This window comes from Bos taurus, chromosome 1 (genome assembly GCF_002263795.3).
Source record: "Bos taurus isolate L1 Dominette 01449 registration number 42190680 breed Hereford chromosome 1, ARS-UCD2.0, whole genome shotgun sequence".
Taxonomy (NCBI): Eukaryota; Metazoa; Chordata; class Mammalia; order Artiodactyla; family Bovidae; genus Bos; species Bos taurus.
Window position 1 is genome coordinate 59,649,483 of NC_037328.1, and position 22,018 is coordinate 59,671,500.

The 22,018-nt window shown below is 35.3% G+C and overlaps 1 protein-coding gene across 20 annotated transcripts in view; it reads right to left on the reverse strand.

Moving 5' to 3' along the window:
- Window positions 1–22,018, reverse strand: part of ZBTB20 (zinc finger and BTB domain containing 20) — an 862,801-nt gene that overhangs the window by 697,557 nt on the left and 143,226 nt on the right. The gene's annotated exons all lie outside the window — the stretch shown is intronic.

The window sequence follows — 22,018 nt, forward strand, 5'->3', positions numbered from 1 at the left end:
GGAAAACTCTACCAAACAGTCTACAAGACATAAAAATTACTTTTCATAAAAACAAAAGCAGTAAAAAAAAAAAAAAAACAAAAACAGTCTACAGTGCAGAAAAAAATTAGGTAATATATCATTAAATTTGCTGAATGTTAAGAAAGCCACATGGAAATGTCTATCTGTCCTATTTTTGGTGAAAGCCACCTCCATTAACTGTACTTTTTTTTTTTTTAAAGAAGTAAATAAAGTAGATGGAGTGATGGAAGGGAAAAAAGAGAACAATAAAGCAAGAAAGGAAAGTAAAAGGAAATAAAAATAATATTTCTTTTAAAAAATCACTCATAATTGTACCTATTAGATTCCTAGAAGCCACATTTTAAATGTTCACATCTTTGATCAAATTTTCAAAGAAAGGCACAGCCTGAAATGTAGAAAATTTAAGAATTTTGACATTATATTGATATAGTAAGCATATTATTATAAAGGAAAACAGATAAAACATGTATTAATTTTAGCAATAGGAACACAACAGAGGGACAAACAAAATTTGCCTTGAGAACAAATGAAGCAGTTTTGGAGGTAGGAGTAGTATAATTTTGAATAAGTAAAAATTCAAACTAAGTAAATAACATGTTGGGACAAAATGAATAGAAACTGTTAAAGATTATTCACTATGAGTAATTACAGAAAACAAGTATTCATCATTAAATAAAAAACGAAGTACAAATTTTGATTGTATCTGATCAAAGACCCCAAATGAAAACCAATTTACAATACTTAAATAACATCAGAAAGAAAGAACCTATACATACATGGTCAAGAGGATAAGATATATTCTAAGACTAGAAAACACTAATTTAGTTCCAGTTAATCCATAATGGTGCTTCTGAAGGTAGAGGTATTCAATCTGGCTTTGGGTATTATCAGAGTTTTTAAAACACCAGAAAAATCTGATAAGTCCTACAGTAGACTTCTCCAAGAATCCATAAAAATGACCTGGCTAAATCCTACACTAAAGCCATCTAAAATCAAATTCCAATGAGCTTGAGCTCTAGGGCAAGAACAAAAGGTCATTCACTTAACCCAATTATTCTTTCTGTTAAGTATTTCAGTTTCCCTTCCAAATAGAGAGGAGAAGTTCAGAAAGATTATGTACTAAATATTGCTTTTAACCCTAAAATCCAATCAATTCCTTTTTCCCCTCACTTGTCTCTTTAAAAGTAACCCAAGCCATTTCCTTTATTATAGATAGCTTCACTCTGTTTATTTTTATTTCCCAATAGCAGAATGCCTTAAATAAATTCTTAAAAACCAACACACCAACAAATAAATAAATTAAAACTCCATGACTATAAAAAGTACATAGTCTAACCTGCTTAATTATTAACAGGTAAACAGAATGCATTTCTGAATTATTTACTTAATCTCCTTCAATTAAAAACTTTAAAGTTTTTGAGCTTGGAATGTGTACCTTTTCCAAGGATTCATAAAACAATTATTTTAAAATATTCTATCAAGCCATTTTAATAAAAGCAATTAAAAACACCAAGGTAAATGTGAATTTAAATATTTGCATAAGTACATAAGAAATACAACACATTTTGAACATTTCAGAGTCTAGTAAAATTCCCTTTCTTCCCACTTCCCATTGTCCTGTTTCAGATGCTTTATTCCACAATATGTTTGGACAGAATGAGTAAAAATATTCTGTACTAAATTATATTAATGAGATTGATATAATAATGCTTTGAAGCAAGCATTCATATAATGCTTTACTCCTAAGTATAAGAAATATATAATTATGAAACTACTGCAAGTGTGAATAATTCTGAAACTAGGATAAGAAAAAAGAATGAACAATAGACAAAAATCACCATTTTCTCAGGACAAAATACATACTCAGCTGATATACTGAAGAATGATTGCTGCCTGACACAAGTAAACATTGATTACCTGGAATTCTGGTTCATTAAATTTTCTGACTAGCTAAAAGTTCACCAGAGAGAATAAAATTTTCATTTTCATCCTTTTAAACTAAAAATCTAAAATATACTATAAGGTTTTGCTGCCTCTGTAAATAGGGTATCACACTTTTATCTTCACTGAAGACAAAAATTTATATTACTTCAGAGGATGGTTGTTACTTTTGGGGGGATCATAAGTCCCTCTGAGATGATGGTAAAATTAAGAATCTCTTTCTCTCGAAAAGTGTATATGTTCACAGAATTTTGAATAAAATTTCTAGGAGTCCACAAACCCACATAAAGACCACTTGTCTTCAAATTTTACAGAATTCTAAATAGTTAAGACATAGGAGATTGCACTGACTACAAAGTGACCTCAAGACACAAGGATCTTTAGACTTGCTTTTTGAAAACACCCCTAATGGTGAACTATTAACTTATGAGCTATCTCTTTTTTTTTTTTTTAAAGAGAGGAATATAAGAACAATTCTGCTTAATTTAATCTAAGGTTAAATAATGTCTCAGTTTAGGACAATTGCTTTGAGTTTTAAAACAAAATAGTGCTGTTTTCAAATCATTCCACATTCTTGAAATGGCAACAAATTTCTTATACTTTAGTAATTCTTAGAGAAGGCGGGGTCAAAGAGAAACTTACTTAATTTTTATTCTTCTAAAGATTATCAGATAATAGCAAAACGCAATTCAGTTGCTCAGTCATGTCCGACTCTTTGCCACCCCATGGACTGCAGCACACCAGGCTTCCGTGTCCATCACCAACTACTGGAGCTTACTCAAATTCATGTCCATCGAGTCAGTGATGCCATCCAACCATCTCATTCTCTGTTGTCCCCTTGTCCTCCTGCCTTCAATCTTTCCCAGCATCAGGGTCTTGTCAAATGAGTCAGTCCTTCATGCCAAGTGGCCAAAGTATTGGAGTTTCAGCTTCAGCATCAGTCATTCCAATGAATATTAAGGATTGATTTCCTTTAGGATGGACTGGTTGGATCTCCTTGCAGTCCAAGGGACTCTCAACTGTCTTCTGCAACACCACTGTTTAAAAGCATCAATTCTTTGGCACTCAGCTTTCTTTATAGTGCAACTGTCATATCCATATATGACTACTGGAAAAAGTATAACTTTGGCTAGATGTACCTTTGTTGGCAAAGTAATGTCTCTGCGTTTTAATATGCTGTCTAGGATGGTAATAGCTTTTTTTTAAAGGAGCAAGTGTCTTTTAATTTCATGACCGCAGTCACCATCTGCAGTGATTTTGGAGCCCAAGAAAATAAAGTTTGTCACTGTTTCCACTGTTTCCCCATCTATTTGCCATGAAGTGATGGGACTGGATACCATGATCTTAGTTTTCTGAAAGTTGAGCTTTAATCCAAATTTTTCACTCTTCTTTCACTTTCATCAAGAGGCTCTTTAGTTCTTTCTGCCATAAGGGTGGTGTCATCTGCATATCTGAGGTTATTGATATTTCTCCCCGCAGTCTTGATTCCAGCTTGTGTTTCATCCAGCCCAGCATTTCACGATGTACTCTACATGTAAGTTAAATAAGCAGGGTGACAATATACAGCCTTGACATACTGCTTTCCTGATTTGGAACGAGTCTGTTGTTCCATGTCCAGTTCTAACTGTTGCTTCCTGACCTGCATACAGATTTCTCAGGAGGCAGGTTAGGTGGTCTGGTATTCCCATTTCTTTCAGAATTTTCCAGGTTGTGGTGATCCACACAGTCAAAGGCTTTGGCATAGTCAATAAAGCAGAAATAGATGTTTTTCTGGAACTCTTGCTTTTTTGATGATCCAGCATATGTTGGCAATTTGATCTCTGGTTCCTTTGCCTTTTCTAAATCCAGCTTGAACATCTGGAAGTTCATGGTTTACGTACTGTTAAAGCCCGGCTTGGAGAATTTTGAGCATTTCTTTACTAATGTGTGAGATGAGTGCAATTGTGCGGTAAACAGAGCATTCTTTGGCATTGCCTTTCTTTGGGGTTGGAATGAAAACTGACCTTTTCCAGTCCTGTGGCCACTGCTGAGTTTTCCAAATTTGCTGGCATATTGAGTGTAGCCCTTTCACAGCATCATCTTTTAGGATTTGAAATAGCTCAACTGGAATTCCATCACCTCCACTAGCTTTGTTCCTAGTGAGCTTCCTAAGGCCCACTTGACTTCACATTACAGGATGTCTGGTTCTAGGTGTGATCATACCATCATGGTTATCTGGGTCATGAAGATCTTTTTTGTATAGTTCTTTGTGTATTCTTGCCACCTCTTAATATCTTCTGCTTCTGTTAAGTCCATACCATTTCTGTCCTTTATTGTGCCCATGTTTGCATGAAATGTTCCCTTGGTATCTCTAATTTAGTATCTTAGTGCAAACACATAAGCATTTCCTATACTCAGGCTTTGTTGTAAGTACTTTTATGCATATTTACTTAATGTAAAAAAAAAAAACAAAAAAACCTCTAGGAGGTAGCTACCTCATATCAGATATATCCCTGTTTTATTGATGTGTAATCTGAAACACAAAGAGATTAAGACATTTGACAAAGATCATCTCTACTGAGTGGCCAAACTAGGATTCTCACCCATTCAATCTTTCTGCAGAGTCTGTACTCCTACAAACCATACTACATTTCCAGGTTTCAATTCTTCATGAGCTTACAGGTTATCTTGTGTGGTTTTATATTTAGCACAAGTCCATCTTTTCACTACCATACAAGAAGCATTCACAGTGTTGTGCCCAGAAATAGTCATTTTGGAAATTGTTCGTAAGTTGCTGACAAAACTGATACCACTTTTGTGACAGTTACACACCCTTGTAAATTTCCCAGAGTCAACTACCCAGAAGAAAAATAAGACACCATTACCTCAGTAAATGCAGAACCCTACAGCAAAAGCTGATCCCTCATTTCCTTTTTGGAAATAGGTCTGATGAGATACAAAATTGAATGATTATACATAGTGAGGGCCAACCAAGGTAATAATAGAAGTGGATTATCATAAGAGAACTGTTATCATAATAACAGTTCCCAAAGGGAAGACTGTCTGTAGTTCCTCAATTGTCTGAAGAGAGGAACAAACCAAATTATATGATTTTTACTTTGTAGTCTGAAAATAGTTTCTATGAAATAGGAATATTAAAGTAAAATGTATATTTAGTTGAGGGCATTCAAGTTTCTGTCCGTGGTCAAACCTGCCACAACATGAAAATTGTCTTGGCATATCTTTCTCACTGACAGTTTGAGTGTTCCCAGAGATAGCAGCCACTTTGTCTCTCAGGATTTGCTTTTGATGTACCAACCTTCACATTTTCAGTAGTTCCATTAAAAGCTAAGGCTGATAACTAATGAAAGAAAGAGAGGAAGGAAGGAAAGAAGGAAGAAAAAAGAAAATAAAGCAGAAAATCCCATCCTTATAGTTTGCACAGGAATGTTTTCCATTATATACTTGTTCCATTTAATTTTTATTGAACTACTTCCTACATATAAATACAATTAAGCAGGTACCAGTGAGAGACAAATATAAAAGGATATAATAAGGCCTTTCAGAGTCCTGAAAAATGGCTAAAGATCAGATAGCTAGGAAAGAAGGTATAGCATAAGGCAAATAAAAATACAGATGCAAGACTACATAACAAGAAAGAACCTTGGTAACTGAGACAGCTTTTCTTTATTGGACCCAGGGACTTTTGTCAAGTAATTGATTGCAATGTAGACAAACTATGCTGAGAATGAGAACCTGGTTAAAATAGAAAGTATTCCTGGAATAAAATATCATCCTTGGTTCCTTTCTCTTTAAAATGTCCTAAATATCATAATAAAACAAATATTTGGAAATCATCCAGTTATTATCTTATTCCCTATAATGATTCCCAACCACTTAAAATACCAATTCCTTTGTTCTTGGTTTTCAGAGTCCTCCATAATCTGGTTCCATTATGCATCCTCTTTTCCAAATATTACAGAAATCATACCCTGTAACCTTATCAAATAAGAATTCAAAACAATATACATTTGTTCAACAAATGTTTATGTGAGCCTACAATGTGTCTAGGAGTTTTCATGTAACTGAAATCTATACAGTCTTAGAACCAAAGAACCAAGTTGTAACCTCCAGTTTTTCCAAAATGCTATGTGAATTCTTTGCCCTTCCCACTCTGCTCTTATTCCTATCCAGATACCTACACATGATCTTCTGTTGGATTCAACCAATATTGATTCAAATAAAATGAACTTAATCACTACATTTTAGCTCAAAAAAATGACATTATCTGTTTAGAAATTACTGATTCTTTGGGTACCCACGAAACAGAAGACTACCCTGTTCTACTAACACTCTTCCACAGACACAAAACATGGTGGGTCTTAACACAACACACACACACACACACACACACACACACACTGTCAATAGGGTTGTCCAGATACACTGATCTTCTTTCTATTACTTTTTGAGGTCACAACTGTTTGGGACTTTTGAACTTGTTCTTCTAAAACTCTTCTCCCACATCATTTCATGATGGCTCACCCTTCTTATCTTTCATTCTTAACTCAAATGGCACCTCGTTATTCTTCACCCCACTATCCACCCTTTCTGACCCAAATCACTCTTTATCTCTCTGCATTCTTTCTTTTTTTATTTATAAACTCATTCATTGCCCACACATTCGGAACCCTATCACTTAGCTGCATACTTTTCAAGTGGCACAGTGGTGAAGAATCTGCCTGCCAATGCAGGAGACACAAGAGATACAGCTTTAATCCCTGGGTCAGGAAGATCCCCTAGAGAAGGAAATGGCAACCCACAGCAATATTCTTGCCTGGAAAATCCCATGGGCAGTGGAGCCTGGTAGGCTACAGTCCAAGGGGTTTAGCATGCACGCATGGTCATGGTCATACACACTTCTCACTGCCAAATCCCTTGCTCCAGGGCATTATGCCTGGCACACAGTAAGCACTCAAATATCCGAGGTATGAATAAACAAACATAAAAAAGCAATTATGAAGTTAATATTCAAGCCATAAATATTTATCAAGCATCTACCATGTACAGGTGATTTTTTGTTCAGTTTAATCACAAGCTGAGGAATGCTCTGCTCCCAGTGTAAGTACATTGGGAGAAAAGTCTAAAATAAATTTGATAACACTTATTTTGTAAGATTTCTAAACAAAATAAATTTTAACAGAATAAGACTTAAAATGTCTTGATACTTAACACAAACAATATTGTTTTTCTCAGTCACCGTTCCTCTCACATTCCCCCATTAAGCCTAATGCTATATCATCATTAACTTTAATGATATCAAGAACAGTTGAACGGAACTTAGTGAAGGCAGTGACAGTGTCATATATCTCATTTTGGACTCTCCTGAAATGGATGAAACACAGAAGATTTAGAGTAAAACTAAACCCTGAGAGTAGTGACAAGTACAAATTCATTTCCTTCTTTATACAATGTATAAATATTCTACCTATGCACAGACATGACAACAATTCTAATGCTTCTAAGGGTTAAAAAAATCCATTTAAACCAGGAGTCAGTAAAATATCTGTAAAAGGCAAAATGATTCATATTTCAAGTTTTGTAGGTCATATGGTTTCTGTCTCAAATACTCAACTCTGCCACTGGAGCAGGAAAGCAGCCAAAGGCAATGAATTTATAAACAAGGATGCATATATTTCAACAAAACTTTATTTAAGAAATAGAGAGTGGGATCATCAAGGAAAATGAAAATCAAAACTACAATGACATTCTGTGGTGGCACCCACAAACACCAATGTCCACATGGTGGAAGAAACTCCCAGGAATGGCTGCTGACAGTGTTTACAGGTGAGCTGCAGTTGCTTCCTGCTTCCATGGGAAACTTTCCGAGGCCACAGGGATTAAGGTCCCCACCCAGGTGGAGGATAGTGACATCTTGCTGAGATCCTAGACTAGTAGGAACCAGAGGTTCATGACTGAGATTCCTGGAACACCACCCTGTTACCTCATCATCAACCAATCAGAAGAAAGTCAAAAACCCTGAATTCATCACCCCAAATGTACTTTTAAAGACTCTTCCCTAAAAATCATCATGAACTTCAGGTCTTTTGAGAATATGCCATGTCTTGTCCTTGCTTGCCCTTGCAATAAATCTTTTTCTGCTCCAAAAGAAACAAACAAAAAGAAACTCATTGAAATATGTCGCAGCTGTCTAAATAGCTATTATCAAAAAGCAAGAAATAATAAGTGTTGGAGAAAAGGGAACTTTTATGCATTATTGATAGAAATGAAAATTGGTATAGCCACTAAGGAAAACATGAAGGTTTCTCAAAAAATTAAAAAACAGAACTACCATATAATCTAGCCATTCCATTTCTGAAGGAAAGTTATGACCAACCTAGATAGCATATTCAAAAGCAGAGACATTACTCTGCCAACAAAGGTCCGTCAAGTCAAGGCTATGGTTTTTCCAGTAGTCATGTTGGATGTGAGAGCTGGACTATAAAGAAAGCTGAGCACTGAAGAATTTATGCTTTTGAACTGTGGTGTTGGAGAAGACTCTTGAGAATCCCTTGGACTGCAAAGAGATCCAACCAGTCAATCCTAAAGGAGATCAGTCCTGGGTGTTCATTGGAAGGACTGATGTTGAGGCTGAAACTCCAATACTTTGGCCACCTGATGCAAAGAGCTGACTCATTTCAAAAAACCCTGATGTTGGGAAACATTGAAGGCAGGAGGAGAAGGGGATGACAGAGGATGAGATAGTTAGATGGCATCACCGACTCAATGGACATGAGTTTGGGTAAACTCTGGGAGTTGGTGATAGACAGGGAGGCCTGGTGTGCTGCGGTTTATGGGGTCGCAAAGAGTCGGACATGACTGAGCGACTGAACTGAACTGAACTCATCTATAGGAAATAAAAACAATACCTTGAAAAGGTATCTGCATCCCCATGCTCATTGTAGTATCATTTACAACAGCCAAAACTTGGAAACAATGTGACTACTCAACAATGGATGAATGGATTTTTTAAAAACTGGTTTATATATACAATGGAATATTATTCAGCAATAAGAATGAAATTGCCATTTGTGACAACATGAATGGTTGAGGGCATTATGCTAAATGAAACAAGTCAGACAGAAAGACAAATACCGTATGGTCTCACGGATATCTTATGGAATCTAAAAATTTTACTGTAGATACAGAGAACAGATTGGTAGTTGTCAGAGCTTGGGGCTGGGGTGGTCAAAATGCCTGAAGGTGGTCAAAAGATAAAAACTTGCAGTTATAAAATAAATATGACCTGGGAATGTAATGTATGTCATGGTGACTATATGGTTAATAATACTGTATTGTATACTTAAAACTTGCCAAGAGAATGTATCTTAAAAGTACAAATAAAAAATGTGTAACTATGTGGGATGATGGATATTAATTAGACTTACTGTGGTAGTCAATTTGTGATATACACAAGTGTGTGTGCAAGTGTGGTCAGTCATGCCTGACTCTTTTGTGACTCCATGGATAGGAGACCACCAAGCTCCTCTGTCCATGGAATTTTCCAGGCATGAACACTGGAGTGGGTTGCCATTTCCTCCTCCAGGGGATCTTTCTGACCCAAGAATCAAATCCATGTCTCTGCCATCTCCTGCACTTGCAGACAGCTTCTTCATCACTGTTCACACCTATCACACAATTATGTTATACACCTGAAAATAATATTATATGTCAACTACACTTCAATAAAGACAAACAAAACAGAGAGTAAGAGATTTATTGGCCACTGATCTAAAGCCATAAATAAAGCCTCTGGAATTCTTATATAGGGAGAACATGTGAAAAGTGAAAGTCCTTCAGTCGTGTCCAATTCTTTGCGACCCCATGGACTGTATAGTCCATGGAATTCTCCAGGCCAGAATACTGGAGTGGGTAGCCAGTCCCTTCTCCAGGGGTCTTCCCAACACAGGGATTGAACCCAGGTCTCTCACATTGCAGGTGGATTCTTTACCAGCTGAGCCACCAGGGATTAGAAGGGACTCTTGGAGGACTCATATTAGAAGCCATCATTATGTGATATGCATATTGCTTTTACATGAATTGTATGAGTACTTGGAGGGATCAGTAGAGATTATGGGGGACCAAACCTTTCAGGACACCCTTGTCCCTGCCACCTTTTCCCAATTTGGGTATATTTTTGGCACTACATTTTGGCCTTAGGTAGACTCATTGTCTTTCCATAAATATTTAATCCATTGTGACTGACATACATGCTATTGATGCTATATATAAAACAGACAACTAACAAGAACCTACTGTATAGCTCAGGAAGCTTTACCCAGTGCTCTGTGGCGACCTAAATGGGAAGGAAATCCAAAAAAGAGGGGACAAATATATATGTATAGCTGATTCACTGTACAGTAGAAACTAACATGACACTGTAAAGCAACTATACTCTGACAAAAATTAATTTTAAAAATATTTAATGCATTAGACTATTTGTATCCTAATTTTAAAATTATTTTTGAAAAGCTACAACAAATTTTTAATCGAAGTTAAAAAATGCATTCCCTTTAAACACACTAATTCTGCAATTGTATTTTAACAACTATTAATTTTGTCAGACATGATTTGTTTAAAATAAATTCATCTTGTTCATTGCTCATGATTCCTTTGTCTTCAAGATGTTTACTGATTTTTCTTCCAGTACTTTATTGAAAATATTGTCACCATTTCAAGTTACACTTTCATGACATTCATTACAAGAATTGTTTCTTACTCAAAATCTTTAGGTCTTCTAAATTTCCCAATTAGAATAAACCTCCTTAAAACCTCCTTTACCTGATTCTGGATGATAGCCATCTCAAAATGTATTTTAAACTCATTTTATACTTCTCAAAATTGTATTCCAACATTGAAGTAGCAACACAAATAAAACTTGGTTGGCAAACATTCTAAATAATAGTACATTGTTCTACATTGTCATGAGATGCATTATTGATTAATTAGTAGCATTATCACTTGCTATTCTCTGTACTACAGTTGCTATGATAAATTCTACTGCCAATCAGCTTTCATTAAGTTATCAGCCCTTCTGTTTGTGATAACCAATAAACTGCACTCTCTCTTTTCACCATCCAATTCTGCTTTATCTCTTCTGGCCACATAAATCTCTAGAAGCTATGGTGTCAAAATATTTTTAAGCTTCAAATAGGCTTTTGCACAAATGTTAAAGTTATAATGTCTAAATGAAAGTTGACAGTTCAGTTACATCAGCATGTAGCATGTCATATAATCATGAATTTTAAGATATAATAAGAAAATATAAGATTTTAGACAGTGTTATAAAAGCTGCTTCAATTGGAGTCAGTATTCAATAAATGAAAACACTTGAGAATCCTAGTAAAAGTAAACCTTGAGATGGTTGAAATATCCTTTTTAAATAATGGGAACATTTAGGTAATTGTGTGTTCAAAACAAGGATCAGGCTTTTTGAGGTTATAAAATGCTTGAGCTTCCCAGGTAAGATGAATGGGGAAAGCTTACCACTAAATTACACAATAGGAATAAGATTGTTGAATCTATCTGAAAAATAACATTTTCAAAAGCTCCATAAAGTAACTGATTCATTAAAGAAATAATTGGAAAGATTTTTTTTCTCTTTTCTGATATGAAGGAGAATCACAAAATGTTGCAATATGATGAAGTGTTCACGTCTGACTTGTGAAACTTGAATAACTTTATTATTCTTGCTACATATAGAGAATGTTGAAGAAAAGCAGTTCCAAAAGAACACAGGTTTGCTGACACTTGGTTCCTGTTAATATCACATGATAGAATAGGCGCTTTCACACACAATCAAGCTGACAGTCACTTACTCTATTCAGAGGGAACAATTTTCCTCCATAGACACGAGTACAGTACAAATTGTAAAGTGCCAAAAAATTAAGTGTAAGTGCAAACCTCTCAACTTCACTCAGGTATCAGCAAAAAGCACCAGTTTAGCTGCACGTGAAAAGAAGTCAGATTTAATGAGTTGAAGGGGAGAGCAGATTGGAATTAGAATAGATTATTGCCTCTGCTACAGTTCATCTGCCTCACTGAAAAGAATTAAACCAACCTTGCCAAAGATTTGTCTTGTTTAGGTACAAGCTGTCTTATCAATACAATCTTGCCCACTCCCATGCTTTTCCCAGCTCCCCTACTCTCCTAAACTATCTTTTTCTTCATAAAAGTCTAATAGTCTCTTTTCCACCTAAACTCTTTAACATCTCTCTTTATCTTCCTCTACCTCTCTTCCACTACACACACACACACAAATACTCATTGCATGATGTTAACTATTAAAGGATATTCTCTTTGAAAAAAATTTTATATGATTATTGATATGACACAGAAGTACGACAACCACTGAAGAATTAGGGCAACATGATTCAACTTAAGTGCTAGACATATTAACATAATTACAGTACATTTTCTATGAGGGGATAACCATGCTGTAAACAACTTTAATAAAGATTAAGGGGAAGATCCTATCGGACATACTAGAAGTAAGACAGTTTATTATGAAATGCTAATAATTTCAGTAAATATATGATGGTGTTTTCTCTCTCTCTCACTTCAAATACACAGATACTTAGGGTAATTTTGATAATTAAAAGCTGACCAAACTAGATGAAAGATAGAAAAGGAAATCTCTAAGTGTTAGAAAAGAACAGATAGCTCAAAGCTATAGCCCAGGGTAGAATTCAAGCCTTATTGAACCCTAGGGCATCATACACACATATACCAAAACATCTGGGATAATTTATGGAGAATTAACACCAATGTGCAGAGAAGGCAATGGCACCCCACTCCAGTACTCTCGCCTGGAAAATCCCATGGATGGAGGAGCCTGGTAGGCTGCTGTCCATGGGGTTGTGAAGAGTCAGTCATGACTGAGCGACTTCACTTTCACTTTTCACTTTCATGCCTCGGAGAAGGAAATGGCAACCCACTCCAGTGTTCTTGCCTGGAGAATCCCAGGGACGGGGGAGCCTTGTGGGCAGCCATCTGTGGGGTCGCACAGAGTCGGACCGACCTAAGCGACTTAGCAGCAGCAGCAGCAACACCAATGTGAGGACAACAGACAATACCTAAAGCCAAGGAGAGGGTGAAGCAGCCAGTGAGGGGGTGGAGCAGCATCTGAGACATGTTGATTAGTAAACTTAGGAGTAGGAAAAAAACCTATAGACTGCCTTGAAGAAGCAGTAAGAAAACTTAAATTCTTCTTAGTGCTCTGGCTGTTTAAAAATAGTAATAATCACACACACAAAAATGAAAGCCAGATATGTTCCATGGTCACCACCATAGGAATCAGCATTTATACTGTATTTTGCGGACAGAAAATCCAAATTTAAACAATAACACAAAAACAATCAGGATTTCCTTAGGTTTATGGACACAGATCTAAAGATATGGTATAGAAGAAAATGCTATATCATTGAAAAGACCATCAAACTCTCATAGAAAACAACCTGCTTCAACTGAAAATGAGCTCCCCTTAATATCAAAAACTGCTATTCTTTTGTTCTTTCAATCAACAACTATATATTAAATGTCTCTTTTAGACAGGTAATATTTGAGACCCTGCCAAAGAAAGGCAATGCCAAAGAATGCTCAAACTACTGCACAATTGCACTCATCTCACATGCTAGTAAAGTAATGCTCAAAATTCTCCAAGCCAGGCTTCAGCAATATGTGAACCATGCACTTCCAGATGTTCAAGCTGGATTTTAAAAAGGCAGAGGAACCAGAGATCAAATTGCCAACATCTGCTGGACCATCAAAAATGCAAGAGAGTTCCAGAAAAACATCTATTTCTGCTTTATTGACTATGCCAAAGCCTTTGACTATGTGGATCACAATAAACTGGAAAATTCTGAAAGAGATGGGAATACCAGACCACCTGACCTGCCTCTTGAGAAACCTATATGCAGGTCAGGAAACAACATTTAGAACTGGACATGGAACAACAGACTGGTTCCAAATAGAGAAAGGAGTACTTCAAGGCTGTATATTGTCACCCTGCTTATTTAACTTATATGCAGAGTACATCATGAGAAATGCTGGGCTGGAAGAAGCATAAGCTGGAATCAAGATTGCTGGGAGAAATATCAATAATCTCAGATATGCAGATGACACCAGCCTCATGGCAGAAAGCAAAGAAGAACTAAAGAGCCTCTTGATGAAAGTGAAAGAGGAGAGTGAAAAAGTTGGCTTAAAGCTCAACATTCAGAAAACAAAGATCATGGCATCCAGTCCTATCACTTCATGGCAAATAGATAGGGAAACAGTGGAAACAGTGGCAGACTTTATCCTTTTGGGCTCCAAAATCACTGCAGATGGTGACTGCAGCCATGAAATTAAAAGACACTTGCTTCTTGGAAGGAAAGTTATGACCAACCTAGACAGCATATTAAAAAGCAGAGACATTACTTTGCCAACAAACATCCATTTACTCAAGGCTATGGTTTTTTCAGTAGTCATGTATGGATGTGAGAGTTGGACTATAAAGAAAGCTGAGCACCGAATTGCTATTTTTGAACTGTGGTGTTGGAGAAGACTATTGAGAGTCCCTTGGACTGCAAGGAGATCAACCAGTCCATCCTAAAGGAGATCAGTCCTGAGTGATCATTGAAAGGATGGTGTTGAAGCTGAAACACCAATACTTTGGCCACCTGATAGGAAGAGCTGACTCATTTGAAAAGACTCTGATGTTGGGAAAGACTGAAGGCAGGAAGAGAGGGGACAACAGAGGATGAGATGGTTGGATGGCATCACTGACTCAATGGACATGAGTTTGAGTAAACTGCACGAATTGGTGATGGACAGGGAGGCATGGTGTGCTGCAGTTCATGGGGTCACAAAGAGCTGGACACGACTGAGAGACTGAACTGAACTGATTTTAGACCCAGAACATACAGTAGTAAATAAAACTGTCTTCAGCAAGTTAATGCTCTAGTAAAGGAGACAGTGAAAAAATAAATATAAAATATAATATCCAGTACTAATAAACACCACTAGGGAAAAAGCAGGATAGGGGAAAAGAGACTGAAGATATGGAGTAGTAGATGTGTTACTACAATGTTGACAGAAAGGCTTTCTAAGAGTGTGAAATTCCAGCAGAACACTGAACAAAGTGAAGAAGTGAACCATGAAGCAAAAAAACACCTCAAGAAGTAAGAAAAAATAAAACTAGTAAAGATACAGAAAATTTAAACAATATAATTAATAATTTTGAACTAAATAGTATGTAGAAATTTTCCCCCAGGGACTACATATTCTTTTCAAGCTATTGTGTAGCATTTCTAAAATTCAATAATTATTGATCCATAAAAGAAGACTCAACAAACACCAAAGAATTCATATCATACAGACCATGTATCTGATCATAATGCAATAAAATTAGAAATTAAAGCAAAATTTCTTATATAGATATACCTATGACTGATTCTTGTTGATGTTTGGTAGAAACCAACACAATACTGCAAAGCAATTATCCTTTAATTAAAAATAAATAAATTAAAAAAAAAACAAGGACCTACTAGATACCACAGAGAACTATATTCAATATCTTACAATAACCTATAATGGAAAATAATCTGAAAAAGTATGCATATACATATATATATATATATATATGTGTGTGTGTGTGTGTGTGTGTGTGTATATAGGGCTTCCCAGGTGACCCAGTGATAAAGAATCCACCTGCCAATGCAGAAGACATAAGAGATGCAAGTTTGATCCATGGGTGGGGAAGATTCCCTGGAGAAGGACAATGGCAACCCACTCCAGTATTCTTGCCTGGAAAAATCCATGGACAGACGAGCCTGGGGCAGCTACAGTCCAGGGGATTGCATAGAGTTGGACATGACTGAGAAACTGAGTGCACATGCACACACGCACATACACACACGCATATGAACATATCTGAATCACTGTGCTCTATACCTGAAACACTGGATAGCAACTGTACTTCAATAAAAAAAATAACTAAAAAGAAAGAAAACAGCTATAAATAATCCATGAGTCAAAGAAAAAATCATAATGGAAGTATTAAATATTTAATACTAAACAACAACAAAGATACCATATATCAAAATCTGTGGGATACAGCTAAAGTGATACTTAGTGGAAAATTTATGGCCTCTAATGCATAGATATGATATTAAAGAATTATAAAATTAATTGGCTAAGGATCTAATTTAACAATCTAGAAAATAACAGTAGAATAAACCAAATAAAGAAGGAAATAAATAATGGAGATTAGAACAAAAATTAAATGACAAAGAATAAACATATAATAGAATCAAAACTGGTTCTTTAATGAGATAAATAAAATATTAGGTTGAAACATATGAAACTGCCAAACATTCAACCTATAATAAAGTATATACTGATCAAAATATTATTATTAACTATTAAGGAGGAAAAAAAGGAAGTAATTAGAAGCTTTGGAAGTGAAAGGATATATCTCTAAAAATAGAGGAACATTAAAATATCTATGAGGAAATACTGAACTACTAAATGACAATTAATTTACAAATCAAATAAGATGGGAAATTTCCTAGAAAACTTTAACTTATGGAAATCAATACAGCAAAAAATAGAAACACTGAATAATGTTATGATCAGTAATTGATAGTGAAATTGGTAGTAAATATAGGGAGCATGAAATAGGAAAAGTATATTCTGATCTCATTTAAGAATTTAGATGCAAAAATTCTAAATAAAATAAGAACAAATCAAATAAAGCAATGTACATATTCATATGTATGTATACATATGAGTCAGAGAAAGCAATGGCAACCCACTCCAGTACTCTTGCCTGGAAAATCCCATGGATGGAGGAGCCTGGTAGGCTGCAGTCCATGGGGTCGCTAGGAGTCAGATACAACTGAGCGACTTCACTTTCACTTTTCACTTTCATGCATTGGAGAAGGAAATGGCAACCCACTCCAGTGTTCTTGCCTGGAGAAGGCCAGGGATGGCGGAGCCTGGTAGGCTGCCATCTATGGGGTCGCACAGAGTCGGATACAACTGAAGCAACTTAGCAGCAGCAGCAGCATACATATAAATACATAATAACTACAGAGAATTGATCCCAGGAATGTAACAACTGTTCAACATCAGAAAATATATTAAGTGATACACATTATATTCAGAGATTAAATTAGTAAAACCATTGTTCTCTCAATATAAACAAAAAGTGAAAAAGATACAAATAAATGGAAAGATATACCATGCTCACATATTAGAATAATTAATATTTTTAAAATGCCCATACTACCTAAAGCATTCAGAGATTTAATGCAATCTTAATCAAAATACCAATGGCATTTTTCACAGAACTAAAACAAAAATTCCTAAAATTTGCATAGAACCACAAAAGGCCCAGAATAGCCAAAGCACTCTTGAAAAGAAAGAATAAAGCTGGAGTTACTATGTTCCTTGATTTCAAATTACACTACAAAACTTGCTTTAGACACTCCATTTTGATAAGGACATTGCCATATTAAATAGCCTATGGGTGTGTGTGGGGAAACATGGAACAGTGAGAAGCCTTGAAGTAGTGGGGTCAGTTGACACAACGAGGGAGGGATGGCTTGAAAAGGTGAAAATCAAGAGAGATCTCTAGTATCAACATATTCTTCGTAGATTATCAGGTAGCTAGAGGATCAGGTAGTTATAAAATCACTGGAATATTTTAGGCTAGATCTCCAGGATTGACTGCTAGGACCACATTGGAGAATCTTTGGGGTGGTGAAAATATTCGAGAATTAGATTATCGCGATGTTTGCACAATCTTCTGAACGTATTAAAGGCCACAAAATTGTATACTTTAAATCATTAAAATCTTATGGTATATGAATTATTCTTAATTTTCAAAAATGTGCCCATTAGGTTTAGTGTAATATAATCACAAATGAAAAGTCAAGAAAAAGGAACAGTACAAACTGTGGCTTCAAACAGAGAAAAAAGAAATAAGAGAGCTCGTCTATTAATACTATTAATGACATACTTATGTCTACATTTAAGTGAACTAGCATAAACTTTCTCTTATATATACCCAACCCTTGATTGTTTCTAGGAAGAAATGATATCTTGAGTGGCCCTTTCTAACCCTTATGTCATTTCCCATAGATCAAAAAACCACATGAGCCTATGCTTTAAAATGTCACAAGTGCTGTAGGATTCTGGGGAAAAAAAATAAATACACTTTTGTGTTTTACAGGTTTTTAAAAAATGAGTACTTAAAAATTTAACAAAAGTATTACAAAATTAATTCCAGCCCTCTAATAAAAAAAAGTCAGAACTACTATTTTATTTCCAATGGGATACACAAATGAAATTCATAATGTGGTTGGAAACACTTCATGGTATATTTGACATATATTCCAGAACACAGTTAAATATAAGAATAAAAATATGAGCTTTTGACCAACAGAAATATTATAAATTTATCACAGGAGGCTGTTTGTCTTCTAATCACACATGGAAAAGAATAATTGGAAATCACATGGAAGCAAAGAATAATGGATTTTTATTAGTCTAGGTTTTCTGGAATATTTTAGTTTGTTTTCTGTTTTGTTGGTTGGTTGGTTGGTTTTTGAGAAAACAAGAGTCAAGCATTACAACTATATAAAATTCAATTGCTTTCTCTTATATCACTAATTAACAACTGAAATTTGAAATTAAAACACAACACAATTTACATTAGCATAAAAATATTAAATAAATTTTTGGTCTAAAGCTAATAAAATATACAGAAGATCTACATGAGAAAAACTAGAAAACTTTGATGAAAGACATCAAAGAACTAAAGAAATGAGGAAATATCCCAAGTTCATGAATAGAAAGGTTCAATATCATCAAGACGTCCATTTTTCTCAATTTGATCTACGTATTCAATGTAATCTCAGTCAAAATCCCAGAAAATTATTGTTTAGATATCAATAAACTGATTCTAAAGATTATGTGAAGAGGCAAAAAATCAAATCAATATTGAAAGAAACTAACAACATCAGAGGACTCACACTACCTTACTTCAAGACTAACTCTAAAGCTAAGCTAACCTAAGACAGTGTGATATTGGTACAAAATTAGATCAGTGGAATAGAAATAGACCCACATAAATATTGCTAACTAATCTTTGATAATGGAGCAAAGATAATCTTCAACAAGTATTGGTAAAACAACTGGATATCCACATGCAATCGATCAATCTGTTTATCTAGACTTTGACATTGTACCTTTTTTGAAGATTATCTCAAAATGAATCACTGAACGAAGTGTAAAACTATAATGCTTCTACAGTATAACATGGGATAAATCTAGGTAATATTGAGTTTTACAATGAGTTTTTTGATATAAAAACAAAAGTATGATCCATGAAAAGTATAACTGATAAGTTATAGTAAAAAAATTCCACTCGGTTAAAGATAAGTCACAGACAGAAGGAAATATTTGCAAATAATACTTCTGATAAAGTACTGGTATCCTAAATAGACAAAGAACTCTTATAACTCAACAATAAGAAAAAAAAACTTAAAAATGGGCAAAAGATCTGAATAAACACCTGACCCCTCCAAAAAAAAAATATAGACAGCAAATAAGCACATAAAAATGTCCAATATCATAAGCCATTAGGGAGCTGTAAGTTGAAACGAGATTCCAGTACACACCTACTAGAATGGCTGGAATCCAAAACCACTGACAACATTTTGTAGTAGTGAGGATGTAGAATAGCAAGAACTCTTATTCACTGCTGGTGGGAACGTAAAATAGCACAGCCACGTTGGAATGCAGTTTGGCAAAAATATAGTGTTACCATATGATCCAGTAATCACACTCCTTGGCTATAGTTGAAACTTAAGTTCATGTCCACACAAAATTCTGCACATGAATGTTTATAGGAAATTTTACTTATAGTTGCCAAACATGGAAGTAACCAAAGTGTCTGTCTTTCAATAGGGGAATGGATAAATAAACTGTGGCACATCCATACAATGGAATATTATTTGACATTAAAAATGTGCTATCAAGCCATTAAAAGAGATGGGGGAGTCTTAAATGCATCTTACTAAATGGAAGAATTCAATCTTAAAGGTTACATACTGTACGATTCCAATTATATGACATTCTGGAAAAAGTAAAACTATAGAGGCAGTTAAAAGACCTCCAAGGGTTTGGAGGCCAGACAGTAGTATAGGGGAGAGAGTAAATAGGTAGAATACAGAGAAATTTTAATTTTCAGGTTGACATAAGACTATGCATTTGTCAAAACCCAGATAGTTGTACCATACACAGTGAACCCTAATGCAAATTAAATATTTGAGTTAATAATAAGGTATCAATATTGGTTCATCTATTGTAACAAATACACCATGCCAGCATGAAGTTAGTTAGTAAGAGGGAAAAACTGAAATAAGGGTTAAAGGGTAACAGTGTGCACTTGAGAACTCTGTATAGTCTGATCAGTATTTTTTTTTAAGCTTAAAACTGCTCTGAAAAATATTCTATTCATTTTTAAAGAGTTAAAACCACCTATTCCTAAAATTAAGAACAGGAAACATAACTAAGTTTAACAGATCTATTTCAATTCGAGTGACAGAAATCAAAATGGAAGGAAGACTATGACCAGGGAATGGAAGAGACAGGGAAGGTGAGAAAGAGATCAAGAGGAAAGGAAGGAGACAGAGCAAGAGAAAGACATAGGCATGACCACTAAGAAAAGACATACAGGGCACACACACACAGAGAAAGAAAAAAAAAACAAAAGACAAAGGTTTTGGGAAATCGTGTGCATGTGTACTCAGTTGCTCAGTCATGTCCAACTCTTTGAAACCCCACGGACTACAGCCTGCCAGGCTCCTTTGGCCATGAGATCTTTCCAGTCAAGAATACTGGAATAGGCTGCCATTTCTTCCTCCAGAGGATCTTCCTGACTCAGGGGTCTAACCTGCATCTCCTGCCTTGGCAGGTGGGTTTTTTTACCACTGGAAAAGCCCATTGTGAGTTTCAACTGCGTTAAATTCAGGCATATTCTATAGTGCTGATAAAGTTGAAAATAGCACAGTTTTTAGAGTGAAATTTGTGATTAGAAAGTAAAATGTTCATTTTTAAAAGACATAAACCCCACTCTACAATTGAACAAGTCAATATCTCATCCTAGAATATCTTTTCTTCTTTACCCACCTGTCAAAGTTTCACTCTATGTACTTCTATGCTCAACTTGACTGTCACGCCTCAGTTACAATGAATCTCACCCTCCCCTGTATTTACATAGTACTTTTTACCTCCAAGAACACTTAAGCCTGTCTTGCAGTCCAGTCATTGAAGGATATTACCCTCCCTCACTATTTGTCCATGAGTTGGGACAGAACATATTATTTTTTCATCTTTGCATTTTATATTAGTGCCTGCCACAGTGGTTTGAATAATTCACATACTAAATATTTACTGCACTGAATTGAAGATACATATCACATATCTAAAAGTTAAGAATCCAAATACCCTTTATTACAGTAGAAGTAATGTCTTTATTCCAATAATTCTATCGTTCTTGAAGTTACACCTCTTTTGAAATTGCCTTTGGAGACTGCACAAAACCACACAAGATAAATGGCATTATTATGTCTGTAATGTTAAAAAAAAAATACGCTTTTGATCATGCAAAAATGATAGGCCATAGGCTTACAAAGAGTAGTCTGAATGAAGTAGATTGGGTAACAGTGCCAAACTGGAGTAGGCTGAAGAGGTGGAGGTAAGGAAATGAAGACATGGGTCTTAGAGAACCCTACCAGTCAGAATAGGCCAGGTTTTGCTATGGCAATAAACTTGTGAACACGACTCTAAATTACCTTGAGATAATTAAAAAAAATAAATCCGTTTTTGTCAATAAAAATATTAAAAAGGATATGTCTTCAGCTCTGAAAGTAATTCCAAGACAGTACAATATTTAGAGCAATGGCTGCACTTCTTAAATGAAGAAATATCTCACAAGGTGACTACTTTACAAAGAATAATACTCATT